The sequence below is a fragment of the Anabrus simplex genome, chromosome 4, assembly GCF_040414725.1.
Source record: "Anabrus simplex isolate iqAnaSimp1 chromosome 4, ASM4041472v1, whole genome shotgun sequence".
NCBI classification, from domain to species: Eukaryota; Metazoa; Arthropoda; class Insecta; order Orthoptera; family Tettigoniidae; genus Anabrus; species Anabrus simplex.
The window spans coordinates 306,897,973-306,923,231 of record NC_090268.1 but is presented as its reverse complement, the minus strand read 5'-3'; positions in this window follow the sequence as shown (position 1 = coordinate 306,923,231).

Here is a 25,259-nt window from a genome sequence, read left to right as displayed (position 1 = left end):
GTTATTCAGTTATTGAGTGATGAACATAACAGGCTTTCGCCCAGTTACAATGTTCACAATATACAATTAATAATTAGGCTACACTACCAAACATTAATTGAATACAAATAAATAAACTACCCAATTTAGATGTGCGGATACCAAACAAGAGAAAGTTGGAAATAATTAATATATACCGGTAGTTACTATAATAAATTTACTAAACTAAACCAACCTCATGGCACTAGAGCACATGGTGTCGTGTGGTCAGCACGACGAATCCTCTCGGCTGTTATTCTTGGCTTTCTAGACCGGGGCCGTTCTCTCACCGTCAGATAGCTTCTCAATTTTAGTCACATAGGGTGAGTGGACCTCGAACTAGCCCTCAGATTCAGGGAAAAATCCCTGACCTGGCTGGGAATCGAACCCGGGGCCTCTGGGTAAGAAGCTGGCACGATACCCCTACACCACGGGACCGGTTAAATTATGTTAAAAGTGGTGTAAAATATAAAGTAACATATTTAGTTATGACGTTGAAATGAAATGAACAGTCTTAGAAGAAAGAATACGAAATAAACACGACACAGTACGCAAAATAATATTCCGAGAAGAGAAATATGTTATTTAAAAACTGTGGATTCAATTAGGAGAAGGTACATTTACCAGTGGAATATAGAGATAAGGAATGAACGAACAAGTAGAAGAATGAAATGAGATATGTACAGAAAACGGAGATAATATTCAACAGTATTTGTTTTACTGGAAAGTATCACATACCAACATAAAGTTGATTTGATTCATAGAAAAGATATCCACATTATATGTATTTACTTACTTAATATGTTTACCCTCCAGGGTTGGTTTTTCCCTCAGACTCAGTGAGGAATCCCACCTCTAACGCCTTAGGGGCAGTGTCCTGGAGTGTGAGACTCTGGGTCGGGCGATAGAACTGGGGAGAGGGACCAGCACCTCGCCCAGGCGGCCTCACCTGCTATGCTGAACAGGGGCCTTGCAGGGGGATGGGAAGAATGGAAGGGATAGAAAAGGAGGGAAGGAAACGGCCGTGGCCTTAAGTTAGGTACAATCCCGGCATTTGCCTGGAGGAGAAGTGGGAAACTACGGAAAACCACTTCCAGAATCGCTGAGGTGGGAATCGAACCCATCTCTACTCAGTTGACCTCCCGAGGCTGAGCGGACTCCGTTCCAGCCCTCGTACCACTTTTCAAATTTCATGGCAGAGCCGAGAATCGAACCCGGACCTCCGGGGATGGCAGCTAATCACACTAACCACTACACCACAGAGGCGGACCAGAATTTTATTAAGAGGAGAATTCTTATGGGCGTCTGTGTTGCGCTTCTTGAATCCAACTCTTGTCACAAGACAGAGCAAAGCGCAGCTTCCACTGAAGTCCCAGTCTCATTTAAGACTGTGCCACTTTAGAAGCTGCTAGGGGATGGGTAGTCGGACCACATCCAGTGTGTTTGAGTTGTTGCTGATAATGTCAGCCGTGCTACAATGGCACTGTGAGGAAGCAATGGCAAACTACCTTATTCCTCATCTTGCCTCGTACACGCCATTCTGGTGTTGCTATTAGATTTTGTGGTTTTCTTATAAATGTATAGCCTTTGGTGGTGTTATTTGAAGATCCAACCAGCCTCTGGGCTGATGACCTAAAAGGACAACTACAATGCAGTCACTCGGAAACTGACCATAAGTTTACAAAATGCTACATTACAACTAGTGTAGTATAGTCTACAAATTCGTAGGTAACTTCAATATTTCGAATATTTTAACACCATAGTTTGGAGGGTGTTATTAGCTCAGTGGTTTAGCTGCTGGCTTCCCACCTGGAAGACTGAGGTTCGAATCCTGGTCGAATCTGGGTTGAGATTTTCATCTAAAATTTCACGTGGTGTAAGGAAGGGCATCCGGCCTTAAACGCCTCGCAAAATCAAAATGAGTCTGGGTGACTGCAGCGACTCCAGCAATAACTGGGATAAGCTGAAGAAAGTTTGTACTTTAACACTACAGTTACCAGTATATGTAGATAGGATCTGCAGTTGAACAATGGAACATCATCCTTAGAGTGACTGAGAACGGAATTTTAACCCACATCTTTTAAAACCGATGGTATTAGTTGAAAAGACGTTAAATACACTCATTCTCAAAATTCTCAGATATTTCACTTACAATAATAAGTGCGCCCAATATTGACTTTTTCTCGTCACTGACAGTGTCATAGCTCGTTAAGTCATTAACCTCAATAGTCGGCACTACAGTCCGTTCAGAACGTTGACCTCCTTGGTCACATTTTTCCACTTCTCAGTCCTCTGCTTTCCTTTTCCAGGCTTTGATATTCAGCTTATGGTGGTCTTCTTCCACATCGCTGAGGCATCTTTCCTAGGTCTGCCCCCTTCTCCTTCTCTCATCGGTTTCTCAATAAATACTTTTTCCCGGCCCTAGAATCTGGCGTTCTCTGAACATGCCCAGCTCTCTTATTCTTCCGTGCTTGATTTTCACCAAAATATTTGGCTGTCCAAACAATTCTTGTACCTCTGCATTTGTTCGAATTCTTCAACTATCCTCTTCTCTTAGTGCTCCATATATTCTCCTTAGGATCTTTCTCTCCCATCTCAGAAACCCGGCTTCCTCTCTGATGGCTATCACCAAAATTCAGAACCGTAAGTAACGATTGATTATACAGTACCTATATTTTGATTTTTGTGTTTCTGCGGCCATGTCTACTTTAAGTCATTATAGATATGGAATTTCGGTTCAGTGACAAGCAGGAGTTTATCAGTTTGCAGAAACACTAGCAAGGAGAAAGATATATATTTTTTTACAAGTTGCTCTACGTCGCAGCGACAAAGATAGGTCTTGCGGCGACGATGGGATAGGAAAAGCCTAGGAGTGGGAAGGAAGCGGCCGTGGCCTTAATTAAGGTACAACCCCAGCATTCACCTAGTGTAAAAATGGGTAACCACCGAAAACCATTTTCAGGGCTGCCAACAGTGGGGTTCGAACCCACTGTCTCCCGAATACTGGATAGTGGTCGCACTTAAGCGACTGCAGCTACCCAGCTTGGTAGCAGAAAGATAAACATCGCTTGTATCCAGGAGATAAAATGGAAAGTGGAGAAATCTTAGATAATAAGTTTATATTACGACATAGAAACAAGATCGAACGAAGCTGAGACAGTGTCTACATAGAAAATCTTAAGGACAGGCAATAGTTTCTGATAGAATTATTGTACTGAAAATAATCCTTAAAAAGCCGTGAACGATTAGAAGTGCTTATGCTCCACGTAAGATGCGAAAAGAGCTTAAAAGAGGAATTCTGCTGGATGTTACCGTGGTCTTAAGATGCTCGAAAGAGCGGTTGACCATTCCAGACAATCTCATTGGTTAGAACTGTAAGATTATACCAGAAGAAATGCTTACAGGTCACCATGGAGTTGTTGCGCGAACACTGTCAGAGGTACCAATGAAAATGTCACCTCGTTAAGGATAAAAAAAGAGTCAGGCAGATAGATTTGGGAGCAAGTCTCTAAGTCAGGTGTGACGGAAACTAGAGAAGCAAGACGGGATATAAATTCTACAGTGAGTTTCTCTCATAGGTTGGCCGGCAGGCGCGCCCAGCTTATCTGCCTCCCGTTGACTCATTCCTTCCCGCCTCACGGCATAACAACGACAGTACTTCGCTCGCACGGTCTCTCTATGTGGGGGGCGTTCACCTGGAAACTGTGGTACAAACCGCCTAACGACTTCCCTGCAAGACTCTTCAAGCTACGTCAAGAAGCCAGAAAAACATTTTGCGCCACTATTTATAACTCTTGCGGATGAACGGGTAGCTTGCAGTGTAGTGGTCAGATTGATCAACGGGTCCCATATGGCATTTATAATCGGCGACGGAGGAATGGCCATTCCTCTACAACAGTACCTCTTTTCCTTCCTGGACACCTGTTCTATGGACGGATTGTGGAATGTACTCAGCATGAGAAAGTTCCTTTTACCTTTTCGGCACAGAAACATTGTATCCTCATCACGGTCATTGTACGCGTTCAATTCATGAAGTCTACGCTTTGGCTTTCTGGTCACCGTCGGCAGACCCTTGTGATTACCCATTATAGTTTATATGACAAGACAAAGTCACCTCCGTACAGGCCATGAAGGCCCTTGGAGGAGTGCAAGGTAAACGCTTCCACCATTGTTAACCACGGCACGTGATGGGGTAGAGTGGTTAGCTCTTTGCCCCCAGGAATTAACCTGGTACTCATTTTTGGTGTAGGCTGAGTGAACAGGGCCATACGCACCTCCGCAATTGGAAATCTCGTTTCTTAAATTTTACGATTTCCTGACGTGGATTCGAACCCACGTCCTTCCGGGCGAACCGAGCACGCCTTTACCGCCTAGACCAGGCAGCCCCTATAGTTTATATGAGATGGCAACCTAAAGCTCTTGTTTCATTGGCAAGATTATATCTATTAGTATATGTGTGTTAACCAGAACCATTTGATGTGGAAAGAAGAGTATCTAATAACTGTAGCACTATCCGGGTTAAGAATGTCAAATTGGGTCTTGACAGACAATTCCTAAGTTTCCCATAGTATAGGATAAATACTGACAAATAACCTGTTTTGCTTTCTGCTAGGACAAAAACTCTTACTCTTAGACCCCATTTGATGGGTCTGATTGGATTATACATTTTGAAAGCAATTCGTCCTTTGAAAGCAATGGTGCTTTCGTCCGTAACTAAAATTTGGCGTGGGGTGAACACTTCTCTAAATGTTTGGTTTAAGTTGCACACCAGGTTTTTAATCTTATTCCCCGTATTCCGTATTTGCATCAGGTTGGTTTTGTCCGACTCGTTGACTGAACGGTCACCGTACTGGCCTTCGGTTCAGAGGGTCCCGGGTTCGATTCCCGGCCGGGTCGGGGATTTTAACCCTCATTGGTTAATTCAAATGGCCCGGGGGCTGGGTGTTTGTGCTGTCGCCAACATCCCTGCAACTCACATACCACACATAACACTATCCTCCACCACAATAACACGCAGTTACCTACACATGGCAGATGCCGCCCACCCTCATCGGAGGGTCTGCCTTACAAGGGCTGCACTCGGCTAGAAATAGCCACACGAAATTATTATTATTATTATCAGGTTGGTTGATGTGCAATATCCAAAAATGTTGAAAAAAATGATTGCCTTAAAAGACATCATTGAAGAAGGGCATAGACTTTGTCCATGTTGAGGACCAACAATCTTGAATTTTTGATCTAGGGTTGAGTCCCATGTTCAAAATAAACGCTATGAAAGGCTTTCAGTTCTTTCAGACACATCTTGCCATGCATTCCACACATATCTTTAGTATGTAGTGAATGTTTTTTGATTTACTCATTGGCATGACTGTTGGTTTCAGCAACAATTTCATTGAGAACGACACCTGTGGTCTGCCTCTGTGGTGTAGTGGTTAGCGCGATTAGCTGCCACCCCCGGAGGTCCGGGTTCGATTCCCGGCTCTGCCACGAAATTTGAAAAGTGGTACGAGGGCTGGAACGGGGTCCACTCAGCCTCGGGAGGTCAACTGAGTAGAGGTGGGTTCGATTCGTTTTCCGTGGTTTCCCACTTCTCCTCCAGGCGAATGCCGGGATGGTACCTAACTTAAAGCCACGGCCGCTTCCTTCCCTCTTCCTTGCCTATCCCTTCCAATCTTCCCATCCCTCCACAAGGCCCCTGTTCAGCATAGCAGGTGAAGCCGCCTGGGCGAGGTACTGGTCATACTCCCCAGTTGTATCCCCCGACCAAGAGTCTGAAGCTCCAGGACACTGTCCTTGAGGCGGTAGAGGTGGGATCCCTCGCTAAGTCCGAGGGAAAAACCGAACCTGGAGGATAAACAGATGATGATGATGATGATGACGACACCTGTGAAGAACAGCTGAAAATAATCTAAAGGTGACACACAGTTTTAGGCTAATTTTTGTCCACTCTGAGGAAAGATCGGTATCTGACTCTAAAAAGCGTTTCCAGTTATCAACAGTCATGCAGTCACCAGTCCTTATCATATCATAGTTATCACCGGTATCATTTATATCTGCCGCCTCTGTGGTGTAGTGGTTAGCGTGATTAGCTGCCACCCCCGGAGGTCCGGGTTCGATTCCCGGCTCTGCCACGAAATTTGAAAAGTGGTACGAGGGCTGGAACGGGGTCCACTCAGCCTCGGGAGGTCAACTGAGTAGAGGTGGGTTCGATTCCCACCTCAGCCATCCTGGAAGTGGTTTTCCGTGGTTTCCCACTTCTCCTCCAGGCGAATGCCGGGATGGTACCTAACTTAAGGCCACGGCCGCTTCCTTCCCTCTTCCTTGCCTATCCCTTCCAATCTTCCCATCCCTCCACAAGGCCCCTGTTCAGCTTAGCAGGTGAGGCCGCCTGGGCGAGGTACTGGTCATACTCCCCAGTTGTATCCCCCGACCAAGAGTCTGAAGCTCCAGGACACTGCCCTTGAGGCGGTAGAGGTGGGATCCCTCGCTCAGTCCGAGGGAAAAACCGAACCTGGAGGGTAAACAGATGATGATGATGATGATGATCATTTGCGAGTTTGCGAGTCACTTTTCACTTTCACTGCCACTAGGTTCATCACTGTCTTTGCTGTCCCGCTCCATGGCTAAATGGTCAGCGTGCTGGCCTTTGGCCACAAGGGTCCCGGGTTCGATTCCCGGCAGGGTCGGGAATTTTAACCTTAATTGGTTAATTTTGCTGGCACGGGGGCTGGGTGTATGTGTTGTCTTCATCATCATTTCATCCTCATCACGACGCGCATGTCGCCTACGGGAGTCAAATCGAAATACCTGCATCTGGCGAGCCGAACTTGTCCTCGGACACTCCCGGCACTAAAAGCCATACGCCATTTCATTCCATTTCATTTACTGTCTTTACTATCAGTCAATACACACTTTTCGTTTTCAGTGTGATCCATAAGAACATGGTCGAACTCAGAGGAGCAGGTTGAAGTCAGGAAGGAATGCATGCAGTCTATATAGAGTTTGTGCGATTTATCCTGCAGATGAAATTAATGTCTACCGTCGAACTTATCCAGGAGCTGCAGCAAGTATTGTTGGAAGATCAGAAGAATGCACATGCCAGGTGAGGCACGGGGCGAAGGGGTTTTCACCAGCAGAGCCAGTGACGCAGTGGTTACCATAGCAACTCCGCTACTACCCAGGCGACTTATCTTCTACTGGCAGCTCTTCGCTCTTGTCAGTTGTAATCCAGCAAACTGCAAAGTGTGAGTCAATGTTTTCGTGTAGTAGATAAGAGCAGATAAGAGCCGATCTCTCCGGGCAGAACGGGAAGTTCGTGCTTGCAGACCACATTCCTCATTCTTGCATTCTTCTCATCTCTACACAGTACACTAGCACTGCGACGAAGGTATAAAGAGAAGACTATCCGGAAGTCTGTCCGCTGAAGTATCTTGCAAAATCCCTTTACTTAAACCCTATTGAGATTCTATGGGCAATTATGATGGGGAGTTGCAATCTTAAGCAGAAACGGGGCGCGGAGCTTGCGCGGAAGCACTTAGGATCACTTTTGAAAGGTCTGAAAAGGATACCAATCCATGGTTTCATAATTTCCTGTGGGATTAAATAAGGTCCTGTTCAACAACAGTTGATGGACTTGGGTTGATAATTTATTTAAAATAAAGAAGTTATTACGATTCGGTTACTTATGTTGACAGGAATAAGTCGTAAAATTAATTTATTTACTGGCATTCTACAAATACCATCGTTTTTTAGTAAAATACAGTTTCCTCAAGCGTTTTTCAACAGAAGACAATTTCGTTTTCTCTTGCGTTCTTCGTTTAGAAGATCCTGATACTTACGGTATCACATTTTCGTTCTTATGACATAGAAGCTCTTTTTTCCTGTCATTGGGATTAGAGTAGTAATTTCTTTCTTCTTTCTTTCTTTCTATAGCTGCAAAATACTGAAAAACGCTTGAGGAAACTGAATTTTTTTTTAAAACGATAGGGCTTAGAGTTTATGGATATCCAGTAAAGTAATTCATGTCTATGACTTGGAATGCGAACATATAGTAGAAGGGAGTAAATGATTTCATATGCCTGTCGTTTGCGTTCACTGGGAGCAGTACAAATTTAAACATGGATTCATTCTCTTCCTCTCACGCTATGGTTCTCCATCTCTACTGCTTTCTCTCTCACCTCGCACACAGTCACGCTATACCACTGGCATGTAACGGGGTGTCCAAGAAACTCCTTTCCTTAAAGGCAACAACTTTATTTTCCATCTCTGTACAGCGAGCCGCTAGACAAATCTTATCTCTTGTCATCACATCTATATCTGTCTGGTCTGGTGCAATTAAGGAAAAGGACTGTGCCGTTCTGAACAGAAATTCGAATAGAACTTCCTCTTGAGTTAGACATTTGGGGCAGATTGCAGAAACGGTATTTAGACGATGTCTACTGTTAAAGAATGCCTAAGTATGGCTGCCGCATTGCAGAGACGTTATTTATCACCTAGACATTGTCTAAAACCGATGTTCAACCGGTCATGTTTAAACACTGCCGAGAGCACTGTTTAACCTCAAATGAGAGGAGTGAATCACAATCAGAGGTTATCTACCATGAAACATATCATTTGTATTATCATGTTGAGACGATTCCGGGAAGAAAGGTTAGTCCGACGGCCTCTCTGTGGGTCGCCCGCTGCTATATCGCAGCAATTCGTTTGACATGTACAGGGAGATAGATCTTAAAATAAGGTTTCGCGTTTCGAGAAATTTGTTTCTTGAGACTGACAAAGTGACAGTCCGGTAACTGTCAACTTGAATACAATTCTTGGCAATCGATATATTTTACTATATACATGGGGTAATTTCCATGGAATTATAGGTCACTTCGACTGCATACATATCAGAATTACGTGTCCTGATTGTCAGAGGGCTGTCACATACATCAACCGGGAGGGATTCACTTATATTTACTGCCAAGTAAACACACATAATAGTGAAAACTAAAAAGTAGGTTTATCGGTTTTTATATATATAATCGTATAAGTTTTCGGCAACTATCAGATAGGAAAAGGCAAGTGGTGGTGATTATTGTTTAAAGAGGACTGGGGAAGAAGAGCCGTGGCCATAATAACAGCCCTAGTATTTGCCTGGTGTAAAAATAGGGAATCTACGGAAAACAATCTTCACGGCTGCCGATGATGCGTTTCGAACCTACGATCTTCAGAATGCAAGCTACATCTACTGTATATGGCTCGTACAACACACTCGGTTACACATTACTATTGCTTCAGCTTCCCTTCGTCGAAGCTACCGTATTTATGAGTAGGTTACACCCACTGTAACAACGCTATAATGAAAGCTACACTTCCCCGTACGGTGGCGTGTCACTTTAGTGTCGATAATATTATGAGATTTAATTTTCACCGAAAGCGATACTTTTATCTGTGGGCAAGTCATGCTCAGCCATGTTTGAGTAATGTATAGTGGAGATGTTCCTGGCTCGCTTCCTTACTTTAAAAATATAAAACTGCATTTAAAATGAAAAATATGAAAATTACAATACAATCAGCCATTTCAATCATTAAAATGATGTGGCCTCTTTAAGTCGTGGGTATAGGTAGGCCTTCAACAGTCTTCTCCAAGTAGAACGGTCTTGGGCAGATCTCATCCAAGTGGTACCAGCGATCTTCTTGATATCTTTGTCCCATCTGTCCGGTGGTCTTCCTCTAGGCCTTCGATGTTCTCTCGGACTCCACTCCAGCACTAGTTTTGTCCATCTATCATCATTTCTTCGTGCAACATGGCCAGCCCACTGCCATTTTAAGGAGCGTACTCTCTCTAAGATGTCTTTAACCTTTGTAACAGACCGGATGTCATCAGCTCTTTTCCTATCTTTCTTTGTATAGCCTAGCATTGACCTTTCCATGGCTCTCTGCGCGGTCCGAAGTTTCCCTTTTGTGAATTCGTTCAGAGTCCAAGTCTCACAGCCATAAGTCAGCACAGGAAGGATGCATTGGTCAAATACTGTTTTCTTCAGATTTGCTGGCATTTTTGATCTTAATACTGAAGAATTCCTTCCAAATGCTTGCCATCCGAGCTTGATGCGCCTATAGATTTCTGGTCTTATATCACCTGTCATATTTATAATCTGGCCAAGGTAGATGTAATCACTGACCTCTTCTAATGGCATGTTCTTAATATTCACATTTCCAGCTTGAACCCATTCGTTGGACATAACTTTTGTTTTGGAAAGGTTTATGCTTAGGCCAATCAACTGACATTCTACTGCAAGATCTGTAATTAAGGTCTGGAGCTCTTCGAAGTCGTTTGCCAGTAAAGCAATATCATCTGCAAATCTCAAGTTATTTAGCCTTTTCCCATTAATTCTAATTCCCTTTTCTTCCCAGCTCAGCTTAGACATAGCCATCTCTAGGACCGCTGAGAATAGTTTCGGGGAGATGGGATCACCTTGTTTGACACCTCTGTTGATGGGGAATTCTGGGGTTGATTTACCGATATTAACGAAAGCTGAAGAAGTCTCATAGATATTGTTGAGCACTTGGATGTAAGCTGCTTCCACTCCTTGCTCATGTAAAGCTTGCATGACAGCTGTATGGCTGACAGAGTCAAATGCCTTTTCAAAATCAACAAAGGCAATGCAGAGAGGCAAATGATATTCATTTGCTCTGCTTATCACTTCTCTTACAGTCAGTATGTGGTCTATTGTGCTAAAATTACTACGGAAACCTGCTTGTTCAATAGGTTGGGCTGAGTCAAGGATGAAACTGATTCGATTTAACAAGATCTTTGTAAAAAGTTTATACAAAATAGAGAGCAAGCTGATAGGACGATAATTTTTGATACTGTGAATATTTCCTTTCTTATGTATCAGTATGATCTTTGCTTTGTTCCATGATGTTGGAATTGAAGCCGAGTGCACACAGGAAGTGAATATTTTTGCCAAGTGATTTATTGTCTCCTCCCCTGTGAGTTTCAGGATGTCCACACAAAGCTCATCATCACCCGGCGCAGTTCCCTTTTTCATACTATCTAAAGCACTCTTGACTTCCGAAGGGAGAATATCTGGAACATTAGATATATCATTTAGTTTAGGTCCATTCAGGGCTTCCTTTGGTTTGCTATACAGATTGCAATAAAAGTCTCTGATGAATTTCAAAACTTCCTCCTTTTCAGTAATTCGACCATCATTTCCATCTAGAGCAATTAGCTGCTTTTTACCGATTATGAGTTTTCGTTTGGCTGTCTTGAAACTCGTCTTGCTCTCTAAGCTTGTTCTTAAAGTGTCTTCCCTGAATTTCTGTAAGTCAGTTTTCATTTCTCTTCGTACTGCCTTACATATTTCAGAATATTCTATCATGTCACGATCAGTCTGAATTTTCTTTTCTCTCCTTCGCTTTAGCAGGGTTTTAGTTTTGTCACTGAATTTCTTTGGTTGGTCACTTTCCTTACATATGCCCCCGATTTCTTGAGCACACGAAACAATCATTTCTGCTAGATCTTCAGCCTTAGTTACATGGTACTTACTTTGAAGAGCTGCCCGGAATGATTCCGAATTGTTTTCTAGGTTTTTGAGATTGATTCTGTTGCTCTTCCTTCTTATGAGTTTGTTCCTTTCATATCTTACATTAAGTTCAACTCTTGCTCTCACAAGACGGTGATCACTCCCAGTGCTGAATCGGTTTAACACTGATACGTCTTTTACAATATGCGGTCTATTCGACAGAATAAAGTCAATCTCATTTTTTACACTGAAGTTAGGGCTCCTCCACGTCCATTTTCGTTCAGGATGTTTCTTAAAGAATGTATTCATGATGGACATATTGGTGTATTCAGCAAACTGGACTAATCTCTCACCTCTATCATTTCGGTCATCAATTCCATATTTACCCACCACAGTGTCACCTTGTTTCTTGGTACCAACTTTTGCATTAAAGTCTCCAATAACCATCTGGAAGTGGCAATCACTTCCCTTTTTGCAGGTGTTATCAAGGCTTTCATAAAAGGACTCAATTTCTTCGTCTGGATGGCTTGAAGTGGGAGCATACACCTGAACGATCTGCAATTTGTATTTATTCGACAACTTAAGGACCATTCGAGCTACTCTGCTGGAAGATCCTTCTAAAATTGATACTCTATCAGCAATGTTCTTGTTAATTAAAAAGCCAACTCCATTGAATTTCCCTTCCGGATCACCACAAAAATAGAACAAGTTGCCAGATTTCAAACGGAAACAGTCTTCCCCTTTACGGCGCACTTCGCTTAAACCAACAATACTCCAGTTGATTTTTGTAAGTTCTTTCTCGATCTCTTCTAGTCTGTCATTGCCTAATAGAGAACGACAGTTGTATGTACAGATCTGGAATATCTGTGAATTCTTTCCAACATTTCTTAATGCTTCGGACATCAAAGTTGCACCCACCCGGAGATCCGACTGTGGGGCTAATTTACCTCCGGAAGATTTAACGTTAATGCCACTCATCATGATTAAATAAAATATTCAATCGTTGGACCTTGTACTCACACTTAGTTCTTACCTGATTACTTACACATACGTTATTTGATGGGCGCCAGCTACAACTCAGTGCAGCAATAATGGAATGAGAATCTTGAATATCTCTAGGGTGTGGGGTAATAAGCTTACTTTTGACAACATACCATATAGGTTCTAGGAAAAGGAGATTGTTGTTCGGTTTTCCCATTAAATTTGAGGTTATGTAAGTCTACCATTGAAATAAAACGATAAATTAATTTGATAGAACAAAATATATTCTTGAAATAATTTCAATAAAAATAGTAAGAACTGCTGCGATAAAACAGATGAGAATATATAAGTATGGCATTGCAACTGAAATAAACTAGGCATTAATTTGAATTCCTCTTGACCGGACATTTAACAATTATACACGACATTTATCCCTCACTGGTTCACTTGACTGTACCTTCAACACTTTGAGTGTAATTACGATGTATTCCTTTGAGTTGGTGTTTGCTGTAGATGTATCAAGCGTTTCACTGACGACTAATTATCCATGTGATTGCTTCTTCTCCATCCAGATGACTGACTACTATCATCTCAGTACAACACTTCTTGGCAAGTGTCTCCATCCATATGACTTCTTGGCAAGTTTATCCTTCTATGACTTCATGGCAAGCCTTTTCGTCAGTATCTTCAACTAACTGACCGACTGAGGTCTCTCCTTCCAATTGACTCACTCACTGTTTACCATCCATTTTACTGACCGACCAACTGTGGCCTCACTCTCCCAATCCAATGACTGACGCTACAATATACAGTCACCTTATATAGACATTAGTTGACACACCTACGCAATCTCCAGAAATAACTACGATATACTCCCACCCTGCTCCAAATGTTACACATCATGGTGAAATTGCCTGGGGGCGGCAATAGGTATCACCCAAAAGTGAGCTCACCGCTAAATGCACACAATGGCGGAGCGATGACTCGGCAGTTACGCTAGCAGTATTGCAACATGAACGTTGCAATGTCAAAAGTTAATCCAAAGCATATCCATATCTGATATACAGCAACTCTTACTGTACATGTCTTTAGTGTTAAACTACACACACATATATACGTAACAATTTGACTACAATCAACCAAGCGACAATCATTGCATAATTGAATTGAATTGAATAATAATAATAATAATAATAATAATAATAATAATAATAATAATAATAATAATAATAATAATAATAATAATAATAATATCACAGATGAAATAATAATAATAAAATACAGATATCAACTTGTAACGATATTTGAACCGTTACAATAGGAAGACAAACAGCTGACTGGCGTTCGGCGCGCGCACCGACTATTTTCATTGGTTGTGACAAGCAAAGAGTTGCATGAAAGATACTTCTGTCCCCATTTTCAAACCAAAATTGAAACTTTAAGAGATGTCTAGTTAAACATCGACTGAACATTGTTTATGCAATGGAAGATCGTGCTCGATTTAGACGTTGTTTTGGCAGACAATATCTAAGGCTTAAAACTAGTCATCGTTTCTGCAATCGGCCCTTGGTATATAACTTGCTTGACTGTCCTTGGAAATTGGTGGCTGGTGCTGATCATTACTTTTTCAAGAACTGAAATGTCCTGAGTGTAAAAATACAGACGTATTCGGATATCGGAGTATTAACGAGGAGACTGCTTTCCAGCTCCTTGGGTGAGTGGTCAGCGTCGCGGTCTACGGTTCAGAGGGCGATGGGTTCGATTTCCAACCGGCTCGGGAATTTTAACCACGTGTACTTAATTCCTCTGGCTCGGAGACTTGATGTTTGCGTTTGTCTCAATAAACATCTCTCAGTAATCTTAGAACACACCGCACAGCCAACCACCATAGAAACACACAACTATGAATTTATCCCTCAATATAGGGTTCACGTGGGGAAGGGCATCCGGCCGTCAAACGTTACCACAGTTCGCATCCTCGGTCCCACCAGGGTGTTGGAATAGCAGTGGAAGAAGATAGACGAGGTCTCTAGAAATAGATAAAAGTTAAGAAACATCCTCGTATTTCTCAGTTTTTTTACTAGCACGTAAAATAACTCCTGCGGGATTAAATTCCGGCACCTCGGCGCCTCCGGAAACCGTAAAAGTAATTGCTGGAACGTGAAGCAAATAACATTATTATTTCTCAATTTTCGAACAGTCAGATGAGTACGGATTTCTATATAGGTACATATTTTCCCTTAGTATGTATAAGTCTGCAAACTCAAAACGTTGGTGAGTTAAGCTACTAAGGTCAGTATATTTAATACTACATATTTCTCACAGTAGGCCCTACTAGGTATTTTTAAGATAATTATATATTTTTACATAAAAGGTACAGGCACGCCAAATGTTATTTAGTTTAATTGTAGGATAAAATTTAAAATTTAAAGTAGTATATATGTTGTGTTTGTTGTTCTTGTTTTTGTTTGAGTCATAAGTCCATATACTGGTTTGATGCTACCCTCCATGCCACCCTACCCTGTGCTAAACTTTTTCATGTCTACGTAACTACTGCATCCTACATCAGCTCTAATCTGCTTGTCATATTCATACCTTGGTCTACCCCTACCGTCCTTAACCCCTACCCTTCCCTCAAAAACCAACTGAACAAGATGTGTCCTATCATTCTATCTCTTCTTCTCGTCAAATTTAGTCAAACCGACCTCCTCTCGCCAATTCGAGTCACTCAGCCCGGCCTTACCGTTTATCTTTACAGAAATAATAACTGAGCCACTCGAAATAGTTTAAGGTTTACCGAGCGAGTGGCCGCGCGGTTCGAGTCATGTAGCTGTCAGCTTCCATTCAGCAGATCGTGGGTTCGAACCTCATTGTCGGCAGCCCTGAAGACGGTTTTCGGTGATTTCCGAATTTCACACCGGGCAAATGCTGGGTCTGTACCTTAATGGAATGGGAAGGAAGCGGCCGTGGCCTTTATTAAGGTACAGCCCCAGCATTTGCCTGGTGTGAAAATAGGAAATCACGGAAAACCATCTTCAGTGCTGCCGACAGTGGGATTCGAACCCACTATCTCCAGGATGCAAGCTCACAGCAGCGCGCTCCTAACCGCACTACCAACTCGCCCGGTAGGGGATGTAAAAGACAGGGCATATAAGTCTTATAAGTCTCTGGTAAGACCCCAACCACAGCATAGTTCCAGTGTATGGAACCCCTCACCAGGGTTACTTGATTCGAGAACCGGAAAAGTCCAAAGAAAAGCAGCTCGATTTGTTCTGGGCGTTTTCCGACAAAAGAGTAGCTTTACAAAAATGTTGTAAAGTTTGCTCTGGGAAGACTTGAGAGAAAGGAGACGAACTGCTCGACTAAGTGGTATGTTCCGAGCTGTCATTGGAGAGATGGCGTAGAATGCCATTACTAGACGAATAACTTTGAGTGGTGCTTTTAAAAGTAGGAAAGATCACAATATGAAGATAAACTTGGAATTCAAGAGAACACATTGGGGCAAATATTCGTTTATAGGTAGTAGGGGAGTTAAGGAATGATAATAATAATATTATTAATAATAATAATAATAATAATAATAACTGCGGCATGATAATGTTCGGAACACAGACTTCACGACTGTAATAAAACGGCCGGCTCGCAAGTGCTGGGTGTTCATCCGAGGAATTCACGGTTCCCAGAGAAGATTGCTATTTTATTTCCCTCTTTCTCAGAGCTCACATATTCCTGCCAACTCACCTAGAGCAGTAAAAACTTAACGCTCTCTTATTTTCTCATTATGAATTCATGCCACTGTTCCCAGCGGATCCCTCCACCTCGCAGCCACTCCACCGCCTCCAATTTGATTAATGCTCTCCAGAGCCTTTCGACCGTGCGACTGTATACTGGGTGAAGGCCGAGACATGAAAAAGTTATCAGCTCCAGGCTGATTTCATCGGGCAAATTGTGGTCTTTAACGAGAGTATGACAGCCAGGCTCCTTTTAAGTCACCTGAAGACCCCATAATTAATAATAATAATAATAATAATAATAATAATAATAATAATAATAATAATAATAATAATAATAAACCAAAACTAAATCACAACCGGGCTGAGTGGCTCAGACGGTTGAGGCACTGTACAGTACAATGTGCAAATTAAAACGAAAGACAATAATGTACTACTTTCTTTAAAGGTTTTAGTAGGCATGAAATTCAGTGTATCCACCTCTGCGGTGTAGTGGTTAGTGTTATTAGCTGCCACCCCCGGAGGCCCGGGTTCGATTCCCGGCTCTGCCACGAAATTTGAAAAGTGATGTGAGGGATTGAACGGAGTCCACTCAGCCTCGGGAGGTCAACTGAGTAGAGGTGGGTTCGATTCCCACCTCAGCCATCCTGGAAGCGGTTTTCCGTGGTTTCCCACTTCTCCATGCAAATGGCGGGATGGTACCTAACTTAAGGCCACGGTCGCTTCCTTCCCTCTTCCTTGTCTATCCCTTCCAATCTTCCCAACCCCCAGCAAGGCCCCTGTTCACCATAGCAGGTGAGACCACCTGGGCGAGGCACTGGTCATCCTCCGCAGTTGTATCCCCTGACCCAGAGCCTGAAGTTCCAGGACATTGCCCTTGAGGCGGTAGAGGTGGGATCCCTCGCCGAGTCCGAGGGAAAAACCGACCCTGGAGAGTAAACAGATAAAGAAGAATAAGAAGAAGGTTAGATCTTCAACGTGTTCATCTAGCCTGGCCGATTTTTTAAAACAGAAATTATGTACCATTTGTAATCAGAATTGGTGAGATTTATAAGACTAATTTCCAGAATGGAAATATTTGTTTTTAAATTGCTTTACGTCGCACTGACACAGATAGGTCTTATGGCGACAATGGGACAGGAATGGAGTAGGAGTGAGAAGGAAACGGCCGCAGCTTTAATTAAGGCACAGCCACAGCACGTGCCTGATGTGAAAATGGGAAACCATGGAAAACCATCTTCAGGACTGCCGACAGTGGTGTTCGAACCCACTATCAAACGGCATCAAAACATCTGAAAATCAAGATGACCACCAACTTTATCTGGTTCTTCAAGTAATGGATTCAATAGACAAACAAAGAAGCCCTGCCACCAATAGCTTTTCAAGGTTTAGAAGTTTATTTATTGGTGAGAAGGACGTCGAACTTGAATTTTGAATATTCAAGGGATGTAGCATGTGTGGCATCCTGTATGTAAACAAACAAAAAAAAGTGTCTTAGACATGTTCTATTTAAAACAATTTCGAACAGGGCTGTGTATGGGTCACGGCCGGATATGTTCATAATAGACTATTTATCGTATGATAGGTATTGTTGAAATATGGTAAAATATTTAGAATGGATTTCAAATTGCATTGGTGACGTTTAGTTTCTTAATTATAAACAAATTTATCTCTATATATAAAAAAACTTCTCCTGACTGACTGACTGATACATCATCGCCGAGCGAAAACTACTGAACATAAAGAAATGAAATTTTGGGGATATATTCATATTAAGATGTAGGTGCTAGCTAAAAGAGGATTTTTGGATATTCCGTCGCTAAGGCGGTGAAAAGGGGGGTGAAGTTTTAAAATGAGTGTATCTATATCTCAAAACTTTGAAAGTTTACAAATGTAAAAATTGGTATTTAGAATCTTCTTTAAAAATAAGGAAACACGTATTTTTTTGTTTTCAGAAAATCCCATTAGGAGGTGCGATAAAGGATGAAAGAATGGTTGAATGCCTTTAATCAGGATACCGGTACTTATATCTCAGAAACTGAAGATATTACAGACCTCAAAATTGGTACTTTTGATCTCTTTTAAAAATAAAGTAACACGTATTTTTTGTTTTTGGAAAATCCAATTAATGGGAGGGTGAAAAGGGGGGTGAATTTTTAAAATGAGTGCATCTAAATCTCAAAACTTTTAAAGTTTACATATGTAAAAATTGGTATTTAGAATCTTCATTAAAAATAAAGAAACACGTATTTTTTGTTTTCGGAAAACGCCAATAGGAGGGATGAAAAATGGGTTGAGTGCCTTTAATGAGGATACTTATATCTCAGAAACTGAAGGTATTACAGACCTGAAAATTGGTGTTTGTTATCTCCTTTAAAAATGATGAAACACGTATTTTTTGTTTTTGGAAAATCCAATTAATGGGGGTGATAAAGGGGGTGAATTTTTAAAATGAGTGTATCTATATCTCAACACTTTTAAAGTTTATAGATGTAAAAATTGGTATTTAGAATCTCCTTTTAAAAATAAAGAAACACGTATCTTTTTATTTTCGGAAAATCCCAATAGCAAGGTTGGAAAAGGGTGAAAAAGGGGTTGAATGCCTTTAGAGAGGCTATTTATATTTCAGAACCTGAAGATATTACAGACCTGAAAATTGGTATTTGGGATCTACTTTAAAAATAAAGAAACAGGTACTTTTTCGTTTTTGGAAAATCCAAATAATGGGAGGTGAAAATGGGGGTGAATTTTTAAAATGTGTGTGTCTACATCTTAAAACTTTAAAAGTTTACAGACGTAAAAATTGGTATTTAGAATCTCCTTTAAAAATAAAGGAACACGTATTATTTTGTTTTCTGTAAATCCCAATAGGAGGGGTGTAAGAGGATGAATAATGGGTTGAATGCCTTTAATAAGGTTACATATATCTCAGAAACTGAAGATATTACAGAACTGAAAATTTGTATATAGGATCTCCTTTAAAAATAAAGAAACGTATTTTTTGTTTTTGGAAAAACCAATTAATGGCGGTTAAACAGGAGCGACAAATTGGGGTGAGTTTTTTGAAAGACTATATCTACAGAATATCTGAGAAAGGTAAAATGTTACAAACGTAGAAAGTGGGTATTTGGAATCTCCTGTAAATGTGAAGAAACATAGGTGATTTGTTTTTGGATACTCCACTTAAGGGGAACTAAAAAGGGGTGAAATTTTAAAATGAGAATGTCTACAGTATATCTCAAAAAACTTAACATGTTACAGAAGTGAAAAATGGCATTTTTATCCCTATTAAAAATAAAGAAACGTGTATTTTTAGTTTTCGGAAATACCACTTGGGTGGAGGGGGGAGGGGGGTAAAAGTGACTGAAATTGGTGTTGATTAATTAGGCTACTGATATCTCAAAAATGAAGATGTTACAGACGTGAAATTTGATATTTGGAATCTGCTTTAAAAGTAAAGAAACACGTAATCTCGGAAAATCCAATGAAGCGGGGGGGGGGGAGGGGGTGAAAGAATTGAAAAATGAATTGACTTAATTGTATGAGAATACATACATCTAATAAAAACCAAAGTTGTTACAGACGTGAACATTGGTATTTGGATCTAATTTAAAAACAAAGAAAAACACGTTTGGGGGGGGGGGGAACCATCTTGGGGGGCAGGAGTGAAAAGGAGTTGAATTCCTTTCATGAGGACACATAAATCAAAAACTGAAGAAGTTAGAGTCGTGATAATTGGTATTTAGAAGATCCTTTACTATTAAAGAAACAAGTATTTTAGCCGGAAAATTCACTTGGGGGGGGGGGGGGAGGTGGAGTGAGAAAGGAAGTAAAAAAAGTGAATTATTTTTATGGGGATACTTATATCTCAAAACTGAAGGTAATAGACGTGAAAATTGGTGTTTGGAATCTCCTTTAAACATAAAGAAACACGCCTTCTTTTAATTTTTTTTAGGTGGGGCTGTAAATAAATTTAACGGCGGTGGAGTGTAAAAGGAGGTGAAACCAATTGATTTTACTGTTCATAATGTACTTACAAGGAGCCTCCGTTGCTCAGGCGGCAGCGCGCCGGCCTCTCACAGCTGGGTTCCGTGGTTCAAATCCCGGTCACTCCATGTGACATTCGTGCTGGACAAAGCGGAGGTGGGACAGTTTTTTCTCCAGATACTCCGGTTTTCGCTGTCATCATTCATTCCAGCAACACTGTCGAATGACTGGAAACAGGCTGTAGATTTTCGATGTACTTATTCTGATCATAAACCGATCATTTTTAATCTTTTCTGGGTTCGTTTTCAAGAGCCATCTTTTCCTTCGGAGAACGTTCTTAGGTTACAGTAGGTTCTCCTGGCATATAAATAAAAATTTAAATAAATTTGAAATAAACGATCGGAATGCGATTGACCGTCAAATTGTTCACCTCTATAATAAGGTTAATAATGCACGGAAGTATGCCATTCGTATCACCAGAAATCCCGCACACTTGCCTACGCGCGACAATGGTGCTGGTCACATTGTCAACAATGACAATGGCAGCAGATGTAATTTACCGCCAAGTAGCGGTCTTGCATCTTGCTGTGGGGTCCAGAACTTCTATAATAATAATAATAATAATAATAATAATAATAATAATAATAGTAATAATAATAATAATAATAATAATAATAATAATAATAATAATAATAATAATGTTCTGGACCGTCGTCAAATGTGCGGACCGGGCTGGAAACGGGTCCTGGATGGGTAATGACTAGGAATGCAGTCCGGCCGCGTGTTCAGTACCGCCAAGGCACCCAAGACGACACCACGCCGGATCTCCTGAAGGATTTGATCCGTATTAAAAATGATTATAGGTAAAGATGGCAAAATTTAGGGACCCAACTGACCGGGTGGAATACCTGGACCTAGCCCGGGAAGTACAATATCGATTGCTGGATAGAAAGATTGAAAAATGGGAGGAAACTTTCCGTAATCTATTAGAAAACGAATTAGATCGCGAATTTCGGCGGATTATATTTAAAACAATAAGCATTCAATTATACATTTCAGTATAATACCGTAGCGAAGCGCGGGTATCTTGCTAGTCATTAATAAAATGAGTTCCAAATCATTTCCCAATGACCGGGCGAGTTGGCCGTCCGCGTAGAGGCACGCGGCTGTGAGCTTGCATCCGGGAGATAGTAGGTTCGAATCCCACTATCGGCAGCCCTGAAAATGGTTTTCCGTGGTTTCCCATTTTCACACCAGGCAAATGCTGGGGCTGTACCTTCATTAAGGCCACGGCCGCTTCCTTCCAACTCCTAAGCCTTTCCTATCCCATCGTCGCCATAAGACCTATCTGTGTCGGTGCGACGTAAAGCCAATAACAAAAAAAAAAAAAAAATCATTTCCCAATGCTGATGCAGTAAATTTGTTCCATTGGCGCGAAACTCTCCGCTCGGCTCTCGGCCGCCTTGAATTTGAGCCGCTCCCCATTAGAATTCTGTCACTCGACATCGGTGAGTTTGGAACTTTGGGAATTCTGACAAGCTACTGCATGCTTCTCAATGTGTTTTAAACCAATTTGAAACTTTTATCACGGCATTTTGCGAAGGAAATACATTTTTCACACTTCTTCGCACCGTCATTTTCTCAAATGTTCACTATTTGATTCCTTTTTTTCTGGCATACATGAACCCACTAAGACGATACAAATGACACCTTACAATGACGTGCTACCAAGCCGGAGTTGAGAGTTGATCAAGCGGCACGGTGATTTTAGTACCTCAAGAACTATTGCATCACCCCACGACGTCACACCGACGTCTGACTCTTATTAGTAGATACAGCAGTCCTTCCTCTTTAAAATAAGAATCTGAACACTTCCATCTGGAAATTATTTCGATTTTTAAAGTTTCATATTGTTTATTGTAATGCTCACCGACCCAAGAACGGTTCAGAAGCCATAGACTTATTGTACTGTACGTGAAAATATAGCAAGACAAACCAGTCTTCTCCGTACAGGGCATAAAGACCTAGGAGTAGGCTTCCAGCACCTGTAACCTCGGCAGTGAGTGGGAGAGTGTGGTAATACAGTAGTCGAGTTGCTAGAAAATGGTGATTGCTATCGTTCTCAAGAAAACAACAACAACAACACAATAACGTTGAGATAAAGACGATCTATGGATGGATATATTCAAAACACTATGTAGGGGAGGCGAGGGTTATTATCTGAAAAATAAAGAAAGAATAATATTTGATGTTACGAATGAAGAAGATTCAAACAGAGGAAAAACAAACATAATTATGAGCGAATAACGAATCCGAAGCAGAATTCTATAAGATGAGCCAGAAATTGTAAATAATAAGAGCGAGACTAACAAGCAAGAAGTTTAATAGGGCTGCATCATAATGTAGGAGGTACGGGAAGGCAGACGGTGCGATGCATTGTGAGGCAGACAGCAGCTTGTCACGGAGTGAGAAATTATCTAATAATCTCTAAAAGTTTGTAAATAAAACTTGCTGTACCCTTTTTTCTCTGTATTACGAAAATGATAATATTGTTTGACTAACACAACTTTTCCATTGCGTATACAGTGATGGACATAAGTATTCATACAGATGGGTTTATATAGAGAAACATTTTATCAGATTTAATTATACAAGAGAACGCAATTAATTAATGAACATTTGTTTATTAACATATCGACTTAAACAAATACATACAGAACATTAACACAAAATGACTTCTTAGTAAATAAAAACATACAATTCTTTGGATTATCATCTTTATGTAGGACATACGTATTCATACAAGAACAAACGTATGTTATTTCTATAAGTAACACCTCCACCAAATCGTTTCTTAATACTCGGTATGCATTCCAATATAATGGATGGCTTGCGAAAGCCGTTTTGGCATCAAATGCACCAATTTCCTTGTTATTTCGGAACCAATTGTGTTCCATTTCTGTAGCAACAGTTCATTTAACCTTTGTTTGCTGGTAATGTGATGCTTCCTTACTCTTGTCCCCAGCTCGTTCCACAAATGCTCGATTGGATTGTGGTCTGGGGACTGAGCTGGGGTTCGCAGCGTGTGTGGTGTGTGAAAGAGCAGCCAGAAACGGACAATTTCCGCAGTATGTTTGGGATCATTATCTTGCTGGAAATAGAAATTGTCCCCAATTCCCAGTTTGTCGGCACTCTTCTGCAAGTTTTCCTTCAGCATGTTCAGGTAACCAAATCTGTCCATAATTCCAGAGTTCTCCTACACCTGAAGCTGCCATGGAGCCCCATACCATTGCTCTACCTCCTCCATACTTCACAGTAGCATGTCCAGTTCAGTATTAGGCTTTCTCCAGACCAACACTCGTCCATCATTCTGAAATATATTAAATTTACTTTCGTCACTAATAATACTCGGTCCCAAAATCCATCATCTTTTCCTACATACTCATTGGTAAACTGCAATCTGGCTACTTGATTTTCCTTACTAATGTAGGTTTTCTTCCTGGGGACACTAGCTTTATACTCCGCGCGATAAAGGATTCTTCTGATGGTTCTACTTCTGACTTGTCTATCATAATATTTTTCTACAAGGGCTTTCATTTCCGTCGCACTTATCTTCGGATTCTTCATAACTGTTTTCACTACCATCCCCCTATCAAGTCAGGCTGTGTGGTCGGCCTGATCGTTCGCTGTTTTCAAGGGTTCTGTTTGTTTTAAATCGCCGTTGGACACTTTGGACTGAAGCACGGCTTGTATTACTGCATCTGCGATTTAAGATTGTGATTTATTTTGATTATGAAGCCGTACCATAATCTCTCTCTCAGCAGCCGTAGTTTCCTTAGTCTTGCGCACCATTCGGGTAACAATACTAGCTTGTACTGTGTACCGGTGCTGTGCATTGCTCATCGACGGCTTGTTAACAACTGGTGGGCACTGAATAGGTGAATAGGGAGGGGGATGTATCCACTGCCCGTACAGTTCAAGTACAAACCAGATGTATGAATACTTTTGTCACTGGGTTAATCCAGACTAATTACTAGAGACGGGAATTTGCCTATTTGCCTATTTTGTTCCTGTGTTCAGAAACGTAGGCTTTTGAGATATAAATCCATTTTAGGGTCTTCTTAGCTATTTTTGATTGGTTTGGTTCAGAAACGTAGGCTTTTGAGATATAAATCCATTTTAGTGTCCTTAGCTATTTTTGATTGGTTTTTGTGCCTATAAATTCCTATTTCAGGGGTTTGTGCCTATTTGGAGTATAATTGCCTATTTGATGCCTTTTGACTGTATTTTTAAAAAGCCGATTTTCTTCCAGTGCATTATATTGTACTTAGAGTGCTCGACAGAATTACCTTCTCTTTTCTCAATATCTGTTTAACCCACGAACAAAAGTGGGAATTTTCAGAAGTCACCAGAAATAGTTCTAGGGAAATTTCCATCAGGAGAAACAAGGAACAATTTTACATCGAAGCCTTCAACCCCTCCAACATCCTAAGACATATGCGAGAACCAGTCAATGTCGAACTATGTTGCACAACCCATATACTCCTGTACCTTCCTTTCGATGCGAACTGGTACGCGTACGCTTTACGTTCAGAACGTGTTGTGATTTATTGTGAAGTGAAAGGAGAAGAAGAAACGTGTTTGCGGCAATGCCCAAAGGAAAATCGCCGAGGTCCTACTGGCTGAAGCAGTGGATCACAGGGGATCCCAATTTCACTACGGATGGATGGGTAGTCTGTCAAGCTTGCTGTAAGGAGGTAAGTTTGTTTGTTCCTTTTATCTTTTTTGTGATTGGGAACTATGATCGCATTCCATTGTAGCATATGTAGGCCTATTAATTTATGTATTGTGGCAAGTTGTTTTGTTGCAGTGCTGTATTAGTCGTAAACTTTCAATAATTTATATTGCTAAAATTCAAATATACCGAGCTCAATAGCTGCAGTCGCTTAAGTGTGGCCAGTATCCAGTAATCGGGAGATAGTGGGTTCGAGCTCCACTGTCGGCAGCCCTGAAGATGGTTTTCCTTGGTTTC